Source organism: Mytilus californianus, unplaced genomic scaffold (genome assembly GCF_021869535.1).
Source record: "Mytilus californianus isolate M0D057914Y unplaced genomic scaffold, xbMytCali1.0.p SCAF_10, whole genome shotgun sequence".
NCBI lineage: Eukaryota > Metazoa > Mollusca > Bivalvia > Mytilida > Mytilidae > Mytilus > Mytilus californianus.
Window position 1 is genome coordinate 57,174,380 of NW_026262582.1, and position 14,300 is coordinate 57,188,679.

The following is a 14,300-nucleotide window of genomic DNA, read 5'->3' on the forward strand; positions in this document are numbered from 1 at the left end:
CAGACAACATGCATTTATATAACGGCACTGTAGATTTTCTTATCAAATAAAGAAAGTTCCCGGTCCAGTACATGAATAGATTGGTTAGAAAACAAGGTTTTAATTTTAATTGGATTGGAAAGCCTTATTTGAGGGTTGAAATTGGAGAGCACCAAAAAAAGAAAAAAAGGGGGGGTGGGGGGGGGGGGGGGGGTTGTTCCACAGGGAATATTTTTTTCTTATGAACTCAACATCAACTGTCGAAAGGTTTTGTTTTTTTTATTTAATTAAAAGGGAGAAAAACAAACGTAAGACAAATTGTGACTGGTCTTTCTTCCTTTTTCCCGTGAGGGAATCTCGCATATATCTGGTTTACCGTCAAACCGAGCACATGTCTTTTGGTTATTTCTGCCACTAGGTGGCTGTCTCATTGACGTTTACCCCATATTTTTTCATTGAAGCACAATGCACACGTATATGTTTTAGAACATGAAGTTAAGGTTTCATGTCATAAATAATAAAGTTAAAAAAAGCAAAAAAAGAGACTCAAAGAACTAAATAGAAAAAGACGAAATGATCTGATTTTCAAAAATGACCTGTTTGGTTGCTCTTAATCGATTGTCTACAAATATAGTTCCTGTCATTTGTAATGAATGTAAACATTAATATCTGTGGGTTTTTTCCATATAAAATTTTATGGTTAATATTATTAGTTATGTTATTTCTTTTATAGTGAACTTTAAGATATTTTTTTATTATGCTTTAGAACAATAGGGCATTGTGGGACTATGTGTCAAAGGTGAATGAAAGGCAACTCGTTCTATAAAAGCCGTGACTGTTTGCATGTGTCTTGTGACATCATTTCATGTCTAAGCAGTTCCGAATAAGTAAATTCTTGAGTATACGCCAAGACGAGCATCAGATTTTCAACTTTTGTTTCATTTTGTAGACTGTGTACCTCAAATTTTTTAACTGAAAAAAAAATGTCTTCATTGGAAACTCTCGAGCTGAAACCTACACTCTTCAGGTTAGCAGGGACAATACTCTGTTTTTAATTTTGTCATTTTTTGCGCATGGGATCGTTAAAGACACTGTCAGTGGTTCACAGTATTGCTTGTCAAAGACATGTCTACTAAGTAAGCGAATGCTGCATTCGAATAGGGACTGTTCTATTCATTCTCGGAAATTTTGCAATCTTTTGACATAGAAATTACCCTTTTCTGTTTAAAATAGATATTCTACATTATAAGGTGTCGACATTAAGTTATTAATGGAACTTGAATAACTTTGAAAAGTTTAGTTTGATGTAAGCCATAAACAAAACGTTGCCACATATGTAATATGATGGACACACCAACCTTTAAAGACAGGCTCCTTCAATATTGCCTTATCCTTGGAAATCTTTAATATCTTCTCATTACTTACTGCTTTCCCCTAAAATAGCTGACAAAAAATTAAAATAATTCTGCTTTAAAATTCATCTATTCTTCTAGTTATTCAAAATTATTAGAGATTAAGCTTTTTCATGTCCAGCGGAACATATTACAGTGTTTTCCGGATTCACCATTATACGATGCGGGAAAATTGCTATTGTCAAATTCAATTTCAAATCAATAGATTCGTGTTTAACAAAACTATATGTGTGTGAAACGTCTAAGATATACAATGATTGATGTATTCATTGTTGGTCTTTAACGCCACTTTTATCATTATTTGCTATTTCATGGCGCCCAGCTATTTTTGTGTGTAGAAAGCTGGGACGCCCGGAGAAAACCACTGACCTTCGGCAAGGAAACTGTCAATCCTAGTCAATTAAGATAGGAGTCGAACAAAGCTACCACGTGTAGGGTTCGAACTCTGAGATAAGCAATGAAGCAGTAATTTTCACTAATGAAAGAAACTTGTTTCTCACTTTATCCAGTTTTCGTTTGATATATAGTTTTATTTTCTATTATTCAAATTGAAGAAACCAAGACGTTTTAAAAACGAATCGAAGAAAAAAAGGTAGCCAAGTGCATAGTTCTTTCAAACATATTCTTTTATCGCTGCGATGCTGTCTCGTCATGCCAAGAAATTGCCTCCGTTGAAATTTTGCAAACATCCCATAGAGCAAATTACATGGATGATTAATATTGACCATTTGGTATATGGCCGTGTTCTAAGCGACACGTACATGCAGGTCATGAATTAATTTGTTGAATGAAATCAAATCTTTAACTACTAATAGGTGCCGTAGGAGGTCCACCGGAATTTTTAGCGAGGATTTCTTGGCATGTAACAGATAGAAAACTCAGGGTTAGAATTTATAGAACAGACAAGGGGCAGTGGCAAATATTTCATGTATATTATGAACACAAAGAAGATTACCCCGGCACCCTTTGCCAAAAGAAAACCTTCGTTTTCTTCTATGTGCCTTCGGACTTTATGTTTTGAATTGTAGTTTCACTTTCAAATCAAATCAAATCAAGTTTATTGTACAAAAAGGCCTCCAGCCCACGGTACAAATATTAAATTACACAATTTATAATTTTGCCATCTACAGTTACATATTACACAATAAACAATAATCACATTACATATTCACATATCATCATATTTATAAATCAGTCATCAGTAGTGTTCATTTCCACTTATATTTTACTATACATTCAAAATGTCAAAACTTCATCTCGAAATACTTTAGCTTTCATCATATATATTGCCAGATTTTTTAAAATACAAAAATCATCAGTTTTAAACAGATTAATCAGTTTATCTTTGTTAGGATTATTATGACACCATATGGGTAAAAAATTTCTCCTTATATCACACAAAATCGGACAAACAAGTATAAAGTGGTATTCATCTTCAATTTCATTTGTATTACAAATTCTACATAACCTATTTTCCCTAGGTTGATTTTCATGTCTACCTTGTTCTATAGCAAGGCTATGATTAGAACATATAATGGAAAAAATTTCATGTTTGAGCTTAAATGACAGCTTTTGAATATTTTCATTAATAATAATAACATCTTTAATTTTCGAATAAAAGAACATTTGGAAGAATTACCAATATAATCTGACCAAGTTTGTAAGTTCACATCTTTTAGTCTTTGTTTAAATAACAACATAAACAGTTTTATATCTCCAACACTTTGGTTTTCCCATACATATCCAAATCCATATGAAAATAATAGTTTTTGAATTTTCGTACACCAGTTTATTTGTCCATTTTCATTCATTTTGAACATCATACGGTAGCATTGTTTTGGTAGTCTGCTATCATCAAGGTTTTGTAGACTTAGAAAATATTTAATAGGCTTGCACATATAGTTTACGTAGAGTTCATAACGACCACATTCACCTCTTGCTATGTGATGATTAGTTTTTTGACCCATTCCAAGTAGCCATTTACAAAATTTATTTTGAACAGTTTCAATGTCTTTCACTTTATCTGTACCCCATATTTCCGCACCATAATAAAGTATTGGAGCTACCATGGAGTCAAATAATTTAAATCCAAGACTTATGTCTCTAGTTCCAAGTTTACACATACAATGTTTTATCATATTAAGGGCTTTATCACATTGCATACTTAATGTTTTGCAGCAATAAGTCCATTTAAGTCTGTTGGAAAAATAAACTCCCAAATATTTATAGTAGCTGACCACTTTCAAAAGTTCTCCTTTAAAATACCATTTCTCATTAGAAGATAATTTTCCACCATTTTTAAATACAACAATATTAGATTTGTCCATATTCACAGTCATATTCCACTTATCACAATATTTTTCTAAGCAATTTAAACGTCTCTGAAGATCAATCGGAGTATCGGCTATAAGCGCAAGATCATCTGCAAACAGCAGCAGCATAATGTTATGAAAGTCCTCATGAATAAAAATGCCATTTCCACCACAATGTTCCATTTCTGTTGCCAATTCATTTATGTACATAGCAAACAACCATGGACTTAAGGTACAACCTTGTCTTACACCAAAATTACATGTAAAGGTATCAGATAGTGCATCTGCTGTTTTAACTTTAGCTTTAACATTACCATAAATATTTTGTAATAGCTTTATCATTTTACCATGTAAATCTTTACACAACAATAAATAAAATAGCTTAGAACGATTAATACTGTCAAAGGCTTTTGAAAAATCAATAAATGCACAATACAAAACACCTTTTTTCTTTGATAAATATTTCATTATAATACTACACAAAATAAAAATATTGTCTACAGTAGAGTAACCACTACGAAAACCTGCTTGCTCTTCTATTATATGCTCATTTAAATCTGACCATAGTTTTAATCTATTACTTATAACACCCATAAAAATTTTACTCATTACAGATAAAAGTGAAATACCACGATAGTTACCACATTCATTTCTATCGCCTTTTTTAAACAATGTAATAATTATTGCTGTAGTCCAACTTTCTGGAAAAACACCTGTATGCAAAATTTTATTAAATAATTTTAATAATACTGGCAATAGTTGTGTTGATAAACATTTATACACTTCACCTGGTACACCATCTTCACCTGGTGATTTATTATTTTTAAGCTTTTTAATTTTACTTAAAATTTCTTCAATAGTAATATCACGGTCTAAATAAGAAAAATTTTCCTCTTCATGAGCAATACATATACCACAATCAGTATTGTGAGATTTTACAAAATTGTCTACAAATTCAGAAAAGTCCTCCTCTTTATCTAATATTACATCAGGGTTCAAAAGGTTAGAAAAATAGTTTTTCCATTCATCACTAGAAATATTTGACCTAGAAATACTAGATTTAGTTATAACTGATTTTATCAATTTCCAAAATTTGCAACTATCTCCACTTTTAGCAACATTACATAGTTCAGTTCTCTTTTCTTCTTTGTATTGCTTTTGCTTATTATCACACAACTTATGAAAAGTTTGCTTTGTTGATACATATTCATGTAGTATGATACTGTCACTTGTTGCTCGGAAATCATTTAATAGTTTACATTTAATGTTTTTCATATTAACACATTCAGAATCAAACCATTCCTGATGCTTATAAACATTTTTACTTTGTTTGTTATTTTGTAATAAACCAGCTTCATTACAAATATTTTGCAAGTGAAAAATAAACACATTGGTAGCTTCATCTACACTAACATCTATCAAATCTATAGTGTTGATTAAATATTCTAACGAAGACGGTTCATCTATGAGATCCTTGCACAACTGAGATTTGTTACAGTTCCATTTATACCGTATATGGTTCTCTTTACATACATACAAATCTTTTTCCTTTTCAGCACGACTTGTAACAGGAATCTTTAAGCAACATGAAATTGGTAAATGTTTTGACAAATCAACAGGAAGTACGCTAAAATGAGATATCCATCTGAATAAATTGTAGCTAGTAATTACATAGTCAATTACACTAGCCCCACTTGAACACATATATGTAAATTGCCCCTCTTTGTCACCATGTTTACGACCATTAATTATACACAAATCCTTTGTACAACACAATTGTAATAATAAACGCCCAAAATTGTTTGTAGTTTTGTCTTTATTTGTTCGCTTACACTGAGATATATATGGTTTTGAATCATGGTCATTGTTTGTAATGTATTGAAGACCAGGAATATAGTTCGCTTTATTTTCTGTAACAAAATCGTTTAGTTCAGCGGTCCTGGAATTAAAGTCTCCAGCCAAAAATATTTCACATTCATCATACATTGATTCTACTTCAAAAAGAGCTTCATTTAGGATATCTATACCATTATTTGTATTCTTGTCACTGTAAAAAATTGAGTTCTCAGGTGGTATATAAATAAATACCATTATTATTATTTTGTGTTCACAGTTAAATTTAAGGAAAACCATATCCTTGTAATGCTTTAAGATTTGTGACACTTTAAATGTTTTTATAATATTTTTTCTAACTAACACTAAAACTCCACCTGATGCTTTGTTGAAAACAGAATTGTCACTTGAGCGAATACTTTCATAATAGTCAAAATCACAGAACATATTTACAAATTCACCTTCTACTTTTTGAAATGTTTCTTGGAAGCTAATTATATCGTGTTTTTCAACAATCATATCAATGGATTTTCTGTCTCTATTTAATTTTGTTTTTAAACTTTCTATGTTCCATGAAACAATTTTTAATAGAATATCTGAAGAGTCACTGTTAAGATTAAAATCAGTTTTATTTGTACAGTACCGTGGACCTTGACCGCATCCCTATTTGCTAGGAACTTCTTCTATATCTTCTGTTATAAAGTTAAAAGTAAACAGTTTACTGTCTATCAAAAGTTTGTCCTGACGCATTGATACCTTACTACCATTTTCCCTTGCAGCCAGAAGAAACGGGCTTAATTTTTGTCGCACAGTCCTTACATTTGGTGTGAAATCTTCAGCTATCCTATATGTTTTATCCTGTTTTAGTACCTCCTTCGCTTTTTTCAGTATAGTATTCCTGTCCCTCATGCTTAAAAATTTTACTATAACAGGCCGCTTGCTATCTGTGACACGACTAACATGCTCGATTTGAACGTTGTCAGCAAATTCTTTACCCAGCTCCAGAACATGTACCAAGAAACCCCTGATCTTTGACTCACACTCTACCCATGTCTCCCTCCTAAAACCATTGCTAGCACCTGGGTTATCCGACTCATTTTCTTGTTCTGTGCTTTCATTATATGCTTTATCATACTTTCCATATTCGGTATTCATCATAATGTAAGCTCCACGTGGCAAAAATCACGTGATGCATGAATGTAGTATCTTGGAGTTAGGCTATTTCTTCCTTTTCGGGCGGGGACTCAAAGCAGACAACATGCATTTATATAACGGCACTGTAGATTTTCTTATCAAATAAAGAAAGTTCCCGGTCCAGTACATGAATAGATTGGTTAGAAAACAAGGTTTTAATTTTAATTGGATTGGAAAGCCTTATTTGAGGGTTGAAATTGGAGAGCACCAAAAAAAGAAAAAAAGGGGGGGGGGGGGGGGGGGGGGGGGGGGGGGGGGGGGGGGGGGGTGTTGTTCCACAGGGAATATTTTTTTCTTATGAACTCAACATCAACTGTCGAAAGGTTTTGTTTTTTTTATTTAATTAAAAGGGAGAAAAACAAACGTAAGACAAATTGTGACTGGTCTTTCTTCCTTTTTCCCGTGAGGGAATCTCGCATATATCTGGTTTACCGTCAAACCGAGCACATGTCTTTTGGTTATTTCTGCCACTAGGTGGCTGTCTCATTGACGTTTACCCCATATTTTTTCATTGAAGCACAATGCACACGTATATGTTTTAGAACATGAAGTTAAGGTTTCATGTCATAAATAATAAAGTTAAAAAAAGCAAAAAAAGAGACTCAAAGAACTAAATAGAAAAAGACGAAATGATCTGATTTTCAAAAATGACCTGTTTGGTTGCTCTTAATCGATTGTCTACAAATATAGTTCCTGTCATTTGTAATGAATGTAAACATTAATATCTGTGGGTTTTTTCCATATAAAATTTTATGGTTAAAATTATTAGTTATGTTATTTCTTTTATAGTGAACTTTAAGATATTTTTTTATTATGCTTTAGAACAATAGGGCATTGTGGGACTATGTGTCAAAGGTGAATGAAAGGCAACTCGTTCTATAAATGCCGTGACTGTTTGCATGTGTCTTGTGACATCATTTCATGTCTAAGCAGTTCCGAATAAGTAAATTCTTGAGTATACGCCAAGACGAGCATCAGATTTTCAACTTTTGTTTCATTTTGTAGACTGTGTACCTCAAATTGTTTAACTGAAAAAAAAAAATGTCTTCATTGGAAACTCTCGAGCTGAAACCTACACTCTTCAGGTTAGCAGGGACAATACTCTGTTTTTAATTTTGTCATTTTTTGCGCATGAGATCGTTAAAGACACTGTCAGTGGTTCACAGTATTGCTTGTCAAAGACATGTCACCTAAGTAAGCGAATGCTGCATTCGAATAGGGACTGTTCTATTCATTCTCGGAAATTTTGCAATCTTTTGACATAGAAATTACCCTTTTCTGTTTAAAATAGATATTCTACATTATAAGGTGTCGACATTAAGTTAGTAATGGAACTTGAATAACTTTGAAAAGTTTAGTTTGATGTAAGCCATAAACAAAAGGTTGCCACATATGTAATATGATGGACACACCAACCTTTAAAGACAGGCCCCTTCAATATTGCCTTATCCTTGGAAATCTTTAATATCTTCTCATTACTTACTGCTTTCCCCTAAAATAGCTGACAAAAAATTAAAATAATTCTGCTTTAAAATTCATCTATTCTTCTAGTTATTCAAAATCATTAGAGATTAAGCTTTTTCATGTCCAGCGGAACATATTACAGTGTTATCCGGATTCACCATTATACGATGCGGGAAAATTGCTATTGTCAAATTCAATTTCAAATCAATAGATTCGTGTTTAACAAAACTATGATATGTGTGTGAAACGTCTAAGATATACAATGATTGATGTATTCATTGTTGGTCTTTAACGCCACTTTTATCATTATTTGCTATTTCATGGCGCCCAGCTATTTTTGTGTGTAGAAAGCTGGGACGCCCGGAGAAAACCACTGACCTTCGGCAAGGAAACTGTCAATCCTAGTCAATTAAGATTGGAGTCGAACCAAGCTACCACGTGTAGGGTTCGAACTCTGAGATAAGCAATGAAGCAGTAATTTTCACTAATGAAAGAAACTTGTTTCTCACTTTATCCAGTTTTCGTTTGATATATAGTTTTATTTTCTATTATTCAAATTGAAGAAACCAAGACGTTTTAAAAACGAATTGAAGAAAAAAAGGTAGCCAAGTGCATAGTTCTTTCAAACATATTCTTTTATCGCTGAGATGCTGTCTCGTCATGCCAAGAAATTGCCTCCGTTGAAAATTTTGCAAACATCCCATAGAGCAAATTACATGGATGATTAATATTGACCATTTGGTATATGGCCGTGTTCTAAGCGACACGTACATGCAGGTCATGAATTAATTTGTTGAATGAAATCAAATCTTTAACTACTAATAGGTGCCGTAGGAGGTCCACCGGAATTTTTAGCGAGGATTTCTTGGCATGTAACAGATAGAAAACTCAGGGTTAGAATTTATAGAACAGACAAGGGGCAGTGGCAAATATTTCATGTATATTATGAACACAAAGAAGATTACCCCAGCACCCTTTGCCAAAAGAAAACCTTCGTTTTCTTCTATGTGCCTTCGGACTTTATGTTTTGAATTGTAGTTTCACTTTCCATATTCAGTATTCATTATAATGTAAGCTCCACGTGGCAAAAATCACGTGTTGCAGGAATGTAGTATCTTGGAGTTAGGCTATTTCTTCCTTTTCGGGCGGGGACTCCAAGCAGACAACATGCATTTATATAACGGCACTGTAGATTTTCTTATCAAATAAAGAAAGTTCCCGGACCAGTACATCAATAGATTGGTTAGAAAACAAGGTTTTAATTTTAATTGGATTGGAAAGCCTTATTTGAGGGTTGAAATTGGAGAGCACCAAAAAAAGAAAAAAAAGGGGGGGGGGGGGGGGGGGGTTGTTCCACAGGGAATATTTTTTTCTTATGAACTCAACATTCGAAAGGTTTTGTTTTTTTTTTATTTAATTAAAAGGGAGAAAAACAAACGTAAGACAAATTGTGACTGGTCTTTCTTCCTTTTTCCCGTGAGGGAATCTCGCATATATCTGGTTTACCGTCAAACCGAGCACATGTCTTTTGGTTATTTCTGCCACTAGGTGGCTGTCTCATTGACGCTTACCCCATATTTTTTCATTGAAGCACAATGCACACGTATATGTTTTAGAACATGAAGTTAAGGTTTCATGTCATAAATAATAAAGTTAAAAAAAGCAAAAAAGAGACTCAAAGAACTAAATAGAAAAAGACGAAATGATCTGATTTTCAAAAATGACCTGTTTGGTTGCTCTTAATCGATTGTCTACAAATATAGTTCCCGTCATTTGTAATGAATGTAAATATTAATATCTTTGGGTTTTTTTCCATATAAAATTTTATGGTTAAAATTATTAGTTATGTTATTTCTTTTAAAGCGAACTTTAAGATATTTTTTTATTATGCTTTAGAACAATAGGGCATTGTGGGACTATGTGTCAAAGGTGAATGAAAGGCAACCTTTTCTATAAAAGCGGTGACTGTTTGCATGTGTCTTGTGACATCATTTCATGTCTAAGCAGTTCCGAATAAGTAAATTCTTGAGTATACGCCAAGACGAGCATCAGATTTTCAACTTTTGTTTCATTTTGTAGACTGTGTACCTCAAATATTTTAACTGAAAAAAAAATGTCTTCATTGGAAACTCTCGAGCTGAAACCTACACTCTTCAGGTTAGCAGGGACAATACTCTGTTTTTAATTTTGTCATTTTTTGCGCATGGGATCGTTAAAGACACTGTCAGTGGTTCACAGTATTGCTTGTCAAAGACATGTCTACTAAGCAAACGAATGCTGCATTCGAATAGGGACTGTTCTATTCATTCTCGGAATTTTGCAATCTTTTGACACAGAAATTACCCTTTTCTGTTTAAAATAGATATTCTACATTATAAGGTGTCGACATTAAGTTAGTAATGGAACTTGAATAACTTTGAAAAGTTTAGTTTGATGTAAGCCATAAACAAAAGGTTGCCACATATGTAATATGATGGACACACCAACCTTTAAAGACAGGCCCCTTCAATATTACCTTATCCTTGGAAATCTTTAATATCTTCTCATTACTTACTGCTTTCCCCTAAAATAGCTGACAAAAAATTAAAATAATTCTGCTTTAAAATTCATCTATTCTTCTAGTTATTCAAAATTATTAGAGATTAAGCTTTTTCATGTCCAGCGGAATATATTACAGTGTTATCCGGATTCACCATTATACGATGCGGGAAAATTGCTATTGTCAAATTCAATTTCAAATCAATAGATTCGTGTTTAACAAAACTATGATATGTGTGTGAAACGTCTAAGATATACAATGATTGATGTTTTCATTGTTGGTCTTTAACGCCACTTTTATCATTATTTGCTATTTCATGGCGCCCAGCTATTTTTGTGTGTAGAAAGCTGGGACGCCCGGAGAAAACCACTGACCTTCGGCAAGGAAACTGTCAATCCTAGTCAATTAAGATTGGAGTCGAACCAAGCTACCACGTGTAGGGTTCGAACTCTGAGATAAGCAATGAAGCAGTAATTTTCACTAATGAAAGAAACTTGTTTCTCACTTTATCCAGTTTTCGTTTGATATATAGTTTAATTTTCTATTATTCAAATTGAAGAAACCAAGACGTTTTAAAAACGAATTGAAGAAAAAAAGGTAGCCAAGTGCATAGTTCTTTCAAACATATTCTTTTATCGCTGAGATGCTGTCTCGTCATGCCAAGAAATTGCCTCCGTTGAAATTTTGCAAACATCCCATAGAGCAAATTACATGGATGATTAATATTGACCATTTGGTATATGGCCGTGTTCTAAGCGACACGTACATGCAGGTCATGAATTAATTTGTTGAATGAAATCAAATCTTTAACTACTAATAGGTGCCGTAGGAGGTCCACCGGAATTTTTAGCGAGGATTTCTTGGCATGTAACAGATAGAAAACTCAGGGTTAGAATTTATAGAACAGACAAGGGGCAGTGGCAAATATTTCATGTATATTATGAACACAAAGAAGATTACCCCGGCACCCTTTGCCAAAAGAAAACCTTCGTTTTCTTCTATGTGCCTTCGGACTTTATGTTTTGAATTGTAGTTTCACTTTCCATATTCGGTATTCATTATAATGTAAGCTCCACGTGGCAAAAATCACGTGATGCAGGAATGTAGTATCTTGGAGTTAGGCTATTTCTTCCTTTTCGGGCGGGGACTCCAAGCAGACAACATGCATTTATATAACGGCACTGTAGATTTTCTTATCAAATAAAGAAAGTTCCCGGTCCAGTACATGAATAGATTGGTTAGAAAACAAGGTTTTAATTTTAATTGGATTGGAAAGCCTTATTTGAGGGTTGAAATTGGAGAGCACCAAAAAAAGAAAAAAAGGGGGGGGGGGGGGGGGGGGGGGGTTGTTCCACAGGGAATATTTTTTTCTTATGAACTCAACATTCGAAAGGTTTTGGTTTTTTTTTATTTAATTAAAAGGGAGAAAAACAAACGTAAGACAAATTGTGACTGGTCTTTCTTCCTTTTTCCCGTGAGGGAATCTCGCATATATCTGGTTTACCGTCAAACCGAGCACATGTCTTTTGGTTATTTCTGCCACTAGGTGGCTGTCTCATTGACGTTTACCCCATATTTTTCATTGAAGCACAATGCACACGTATATGTTTTAGAACATGAAGTTAAGGTTTCATGTCATAAATAATAAAGTTAAAAAAAGCAAAAAAGAGACTCAAAGAACTAAATAGAAGAAGACGAAATGATCTGATTTTCAAAATTGACCTGTTTGGTTGCTCTTAATCGATTGTCTACAAATATAGTTCCTGTCATTTGTAATGAATGTAAACATTAATATCTGTGGGTTTTTTTCCATATAAAATTTTATGGTTAAAATTATTAGTTATGTTTTTTCTTTTATAGTGAACTTTTAGATATTTTTTTATTATGCTTTAGAACAATAGGGCATTGTGGGACTATGTGTCAAAGGTGAATGAAAGGCAACTCGTTCTATAAAAGCCGTGACTGGTCGCATGTGTCTAGTGACATCATTTCACGTCTAAGCAGTTCCGAATAAGTAAATTCTTGAGTATACGCCAAGACGAGCATCAGATTTTCAACTTTTGTTTCATTTTGTAGACTGTGTACCTCAAATTTTTTAACTGAAAAAAAAATGTCTTCATTGGGAACTCTCGAGCTGAAACCTACACTCTTCAGGTTAACAGGGACAATACTCTGTTTTTAATTTTGTCATTTTTTGCGCATGGGATCGTTAAAGACACTGTCAGTGGTTCACAGTATTGCTTGTCAAAGACATGTCTACTAAGTAAGCGAATGCTGTATTCGAATAGGGACTGCTCTATTCATTCTCGGAATTTTTGCAATCTTTTGACATAGAAATTACCCTTTTCTGTTTAAAATAGATATTCTACATTATAAGGTGTCGACATTAAGTTAGTAATGGAACTTGAATAACTTTGAAAAGTTTAGTTTGATGTAAGCCTTAAACAATAGGTTGCCACATATGTAATATGATGGACACACCAACCTTTAAAGACAGGCCCCTTCAATATTGCCTTTTCCTTGGAAATCTTTAATATCTTCTCATTACTTACTGCTTTCCCCCAAAATAGCTGACAAAAATTTAAAATAATTCTGCTTTAAAATTCATCTCTTCTTCTAGTTATTCAAAATTATTAGAGATTAAGCTTTTTCATGTCCAGCGGAACATATTTCTTTGTTATCAGGATTCACCATTATACGATGCGGGAAAATTGCTATTGTCAAATTCAATTTCAAATCAATAGATTCGTGTTTAACAAAACTATGATATGTGTGTGAAACGTCTAAGATATACAATGATTGATGTATTCATTGTTTGTCTTTAACGCCACTTTTATCATTATTTGCTATTTCATGGCGCCCAGCTATTTTTGTGTGTAGAAAGCTGGGACGCCCGGAAAAACCACTGACCTTCGGCAAGGAAACTGTCAATCCTAGTCAATTAAGATTGGAGTCGAACCAAGCTACCACGTGTAGGGTTCGAACTCTGAGATAAGCAATGAAGCAGTAATTTTTACTAATGAAAGAAACTTGTTTCTCACTTTTTCCAGTTTTCGTTTGATATATAGTTTTATTTTCTATTATTCAAATTGAAGAAACCAAGACGTTTTAAAAACGAATTGAAGAAAAAAAGGAAGCCAAGTGCATAGTTCTTTCAAACATATTCTTTTATCGCTGAGATGCTGTCTCGTCATGCCAAAGGATTGACTCCGTTGAAATTTTGCAAACATCCCATAAAGCAAATTACATGAATGATTAATATTGACCATTTGGTATATGGCCGTGTTCTCAGCGACACGTACATGCAGGTCATAAATTAATTTGTTGAATGAAATCAAATCTTTAACTACTAATAGGTGCCGTAGGAGGTCCACCGGAATGTTTAGCGAGGATTTCTTGGCATGATTCAATACCTGCCATAATGAGCAACATGTGTGCAACAATAAGCAAATAAGAAATACACAATAAGTAAATTAAATTCATATTTACAGTTACATCTTTATGTACATTTGTATCTTTATGCTTTACCTCGCTAAGGTTGTGCTTAATGCAATCGTGGGTCAATAT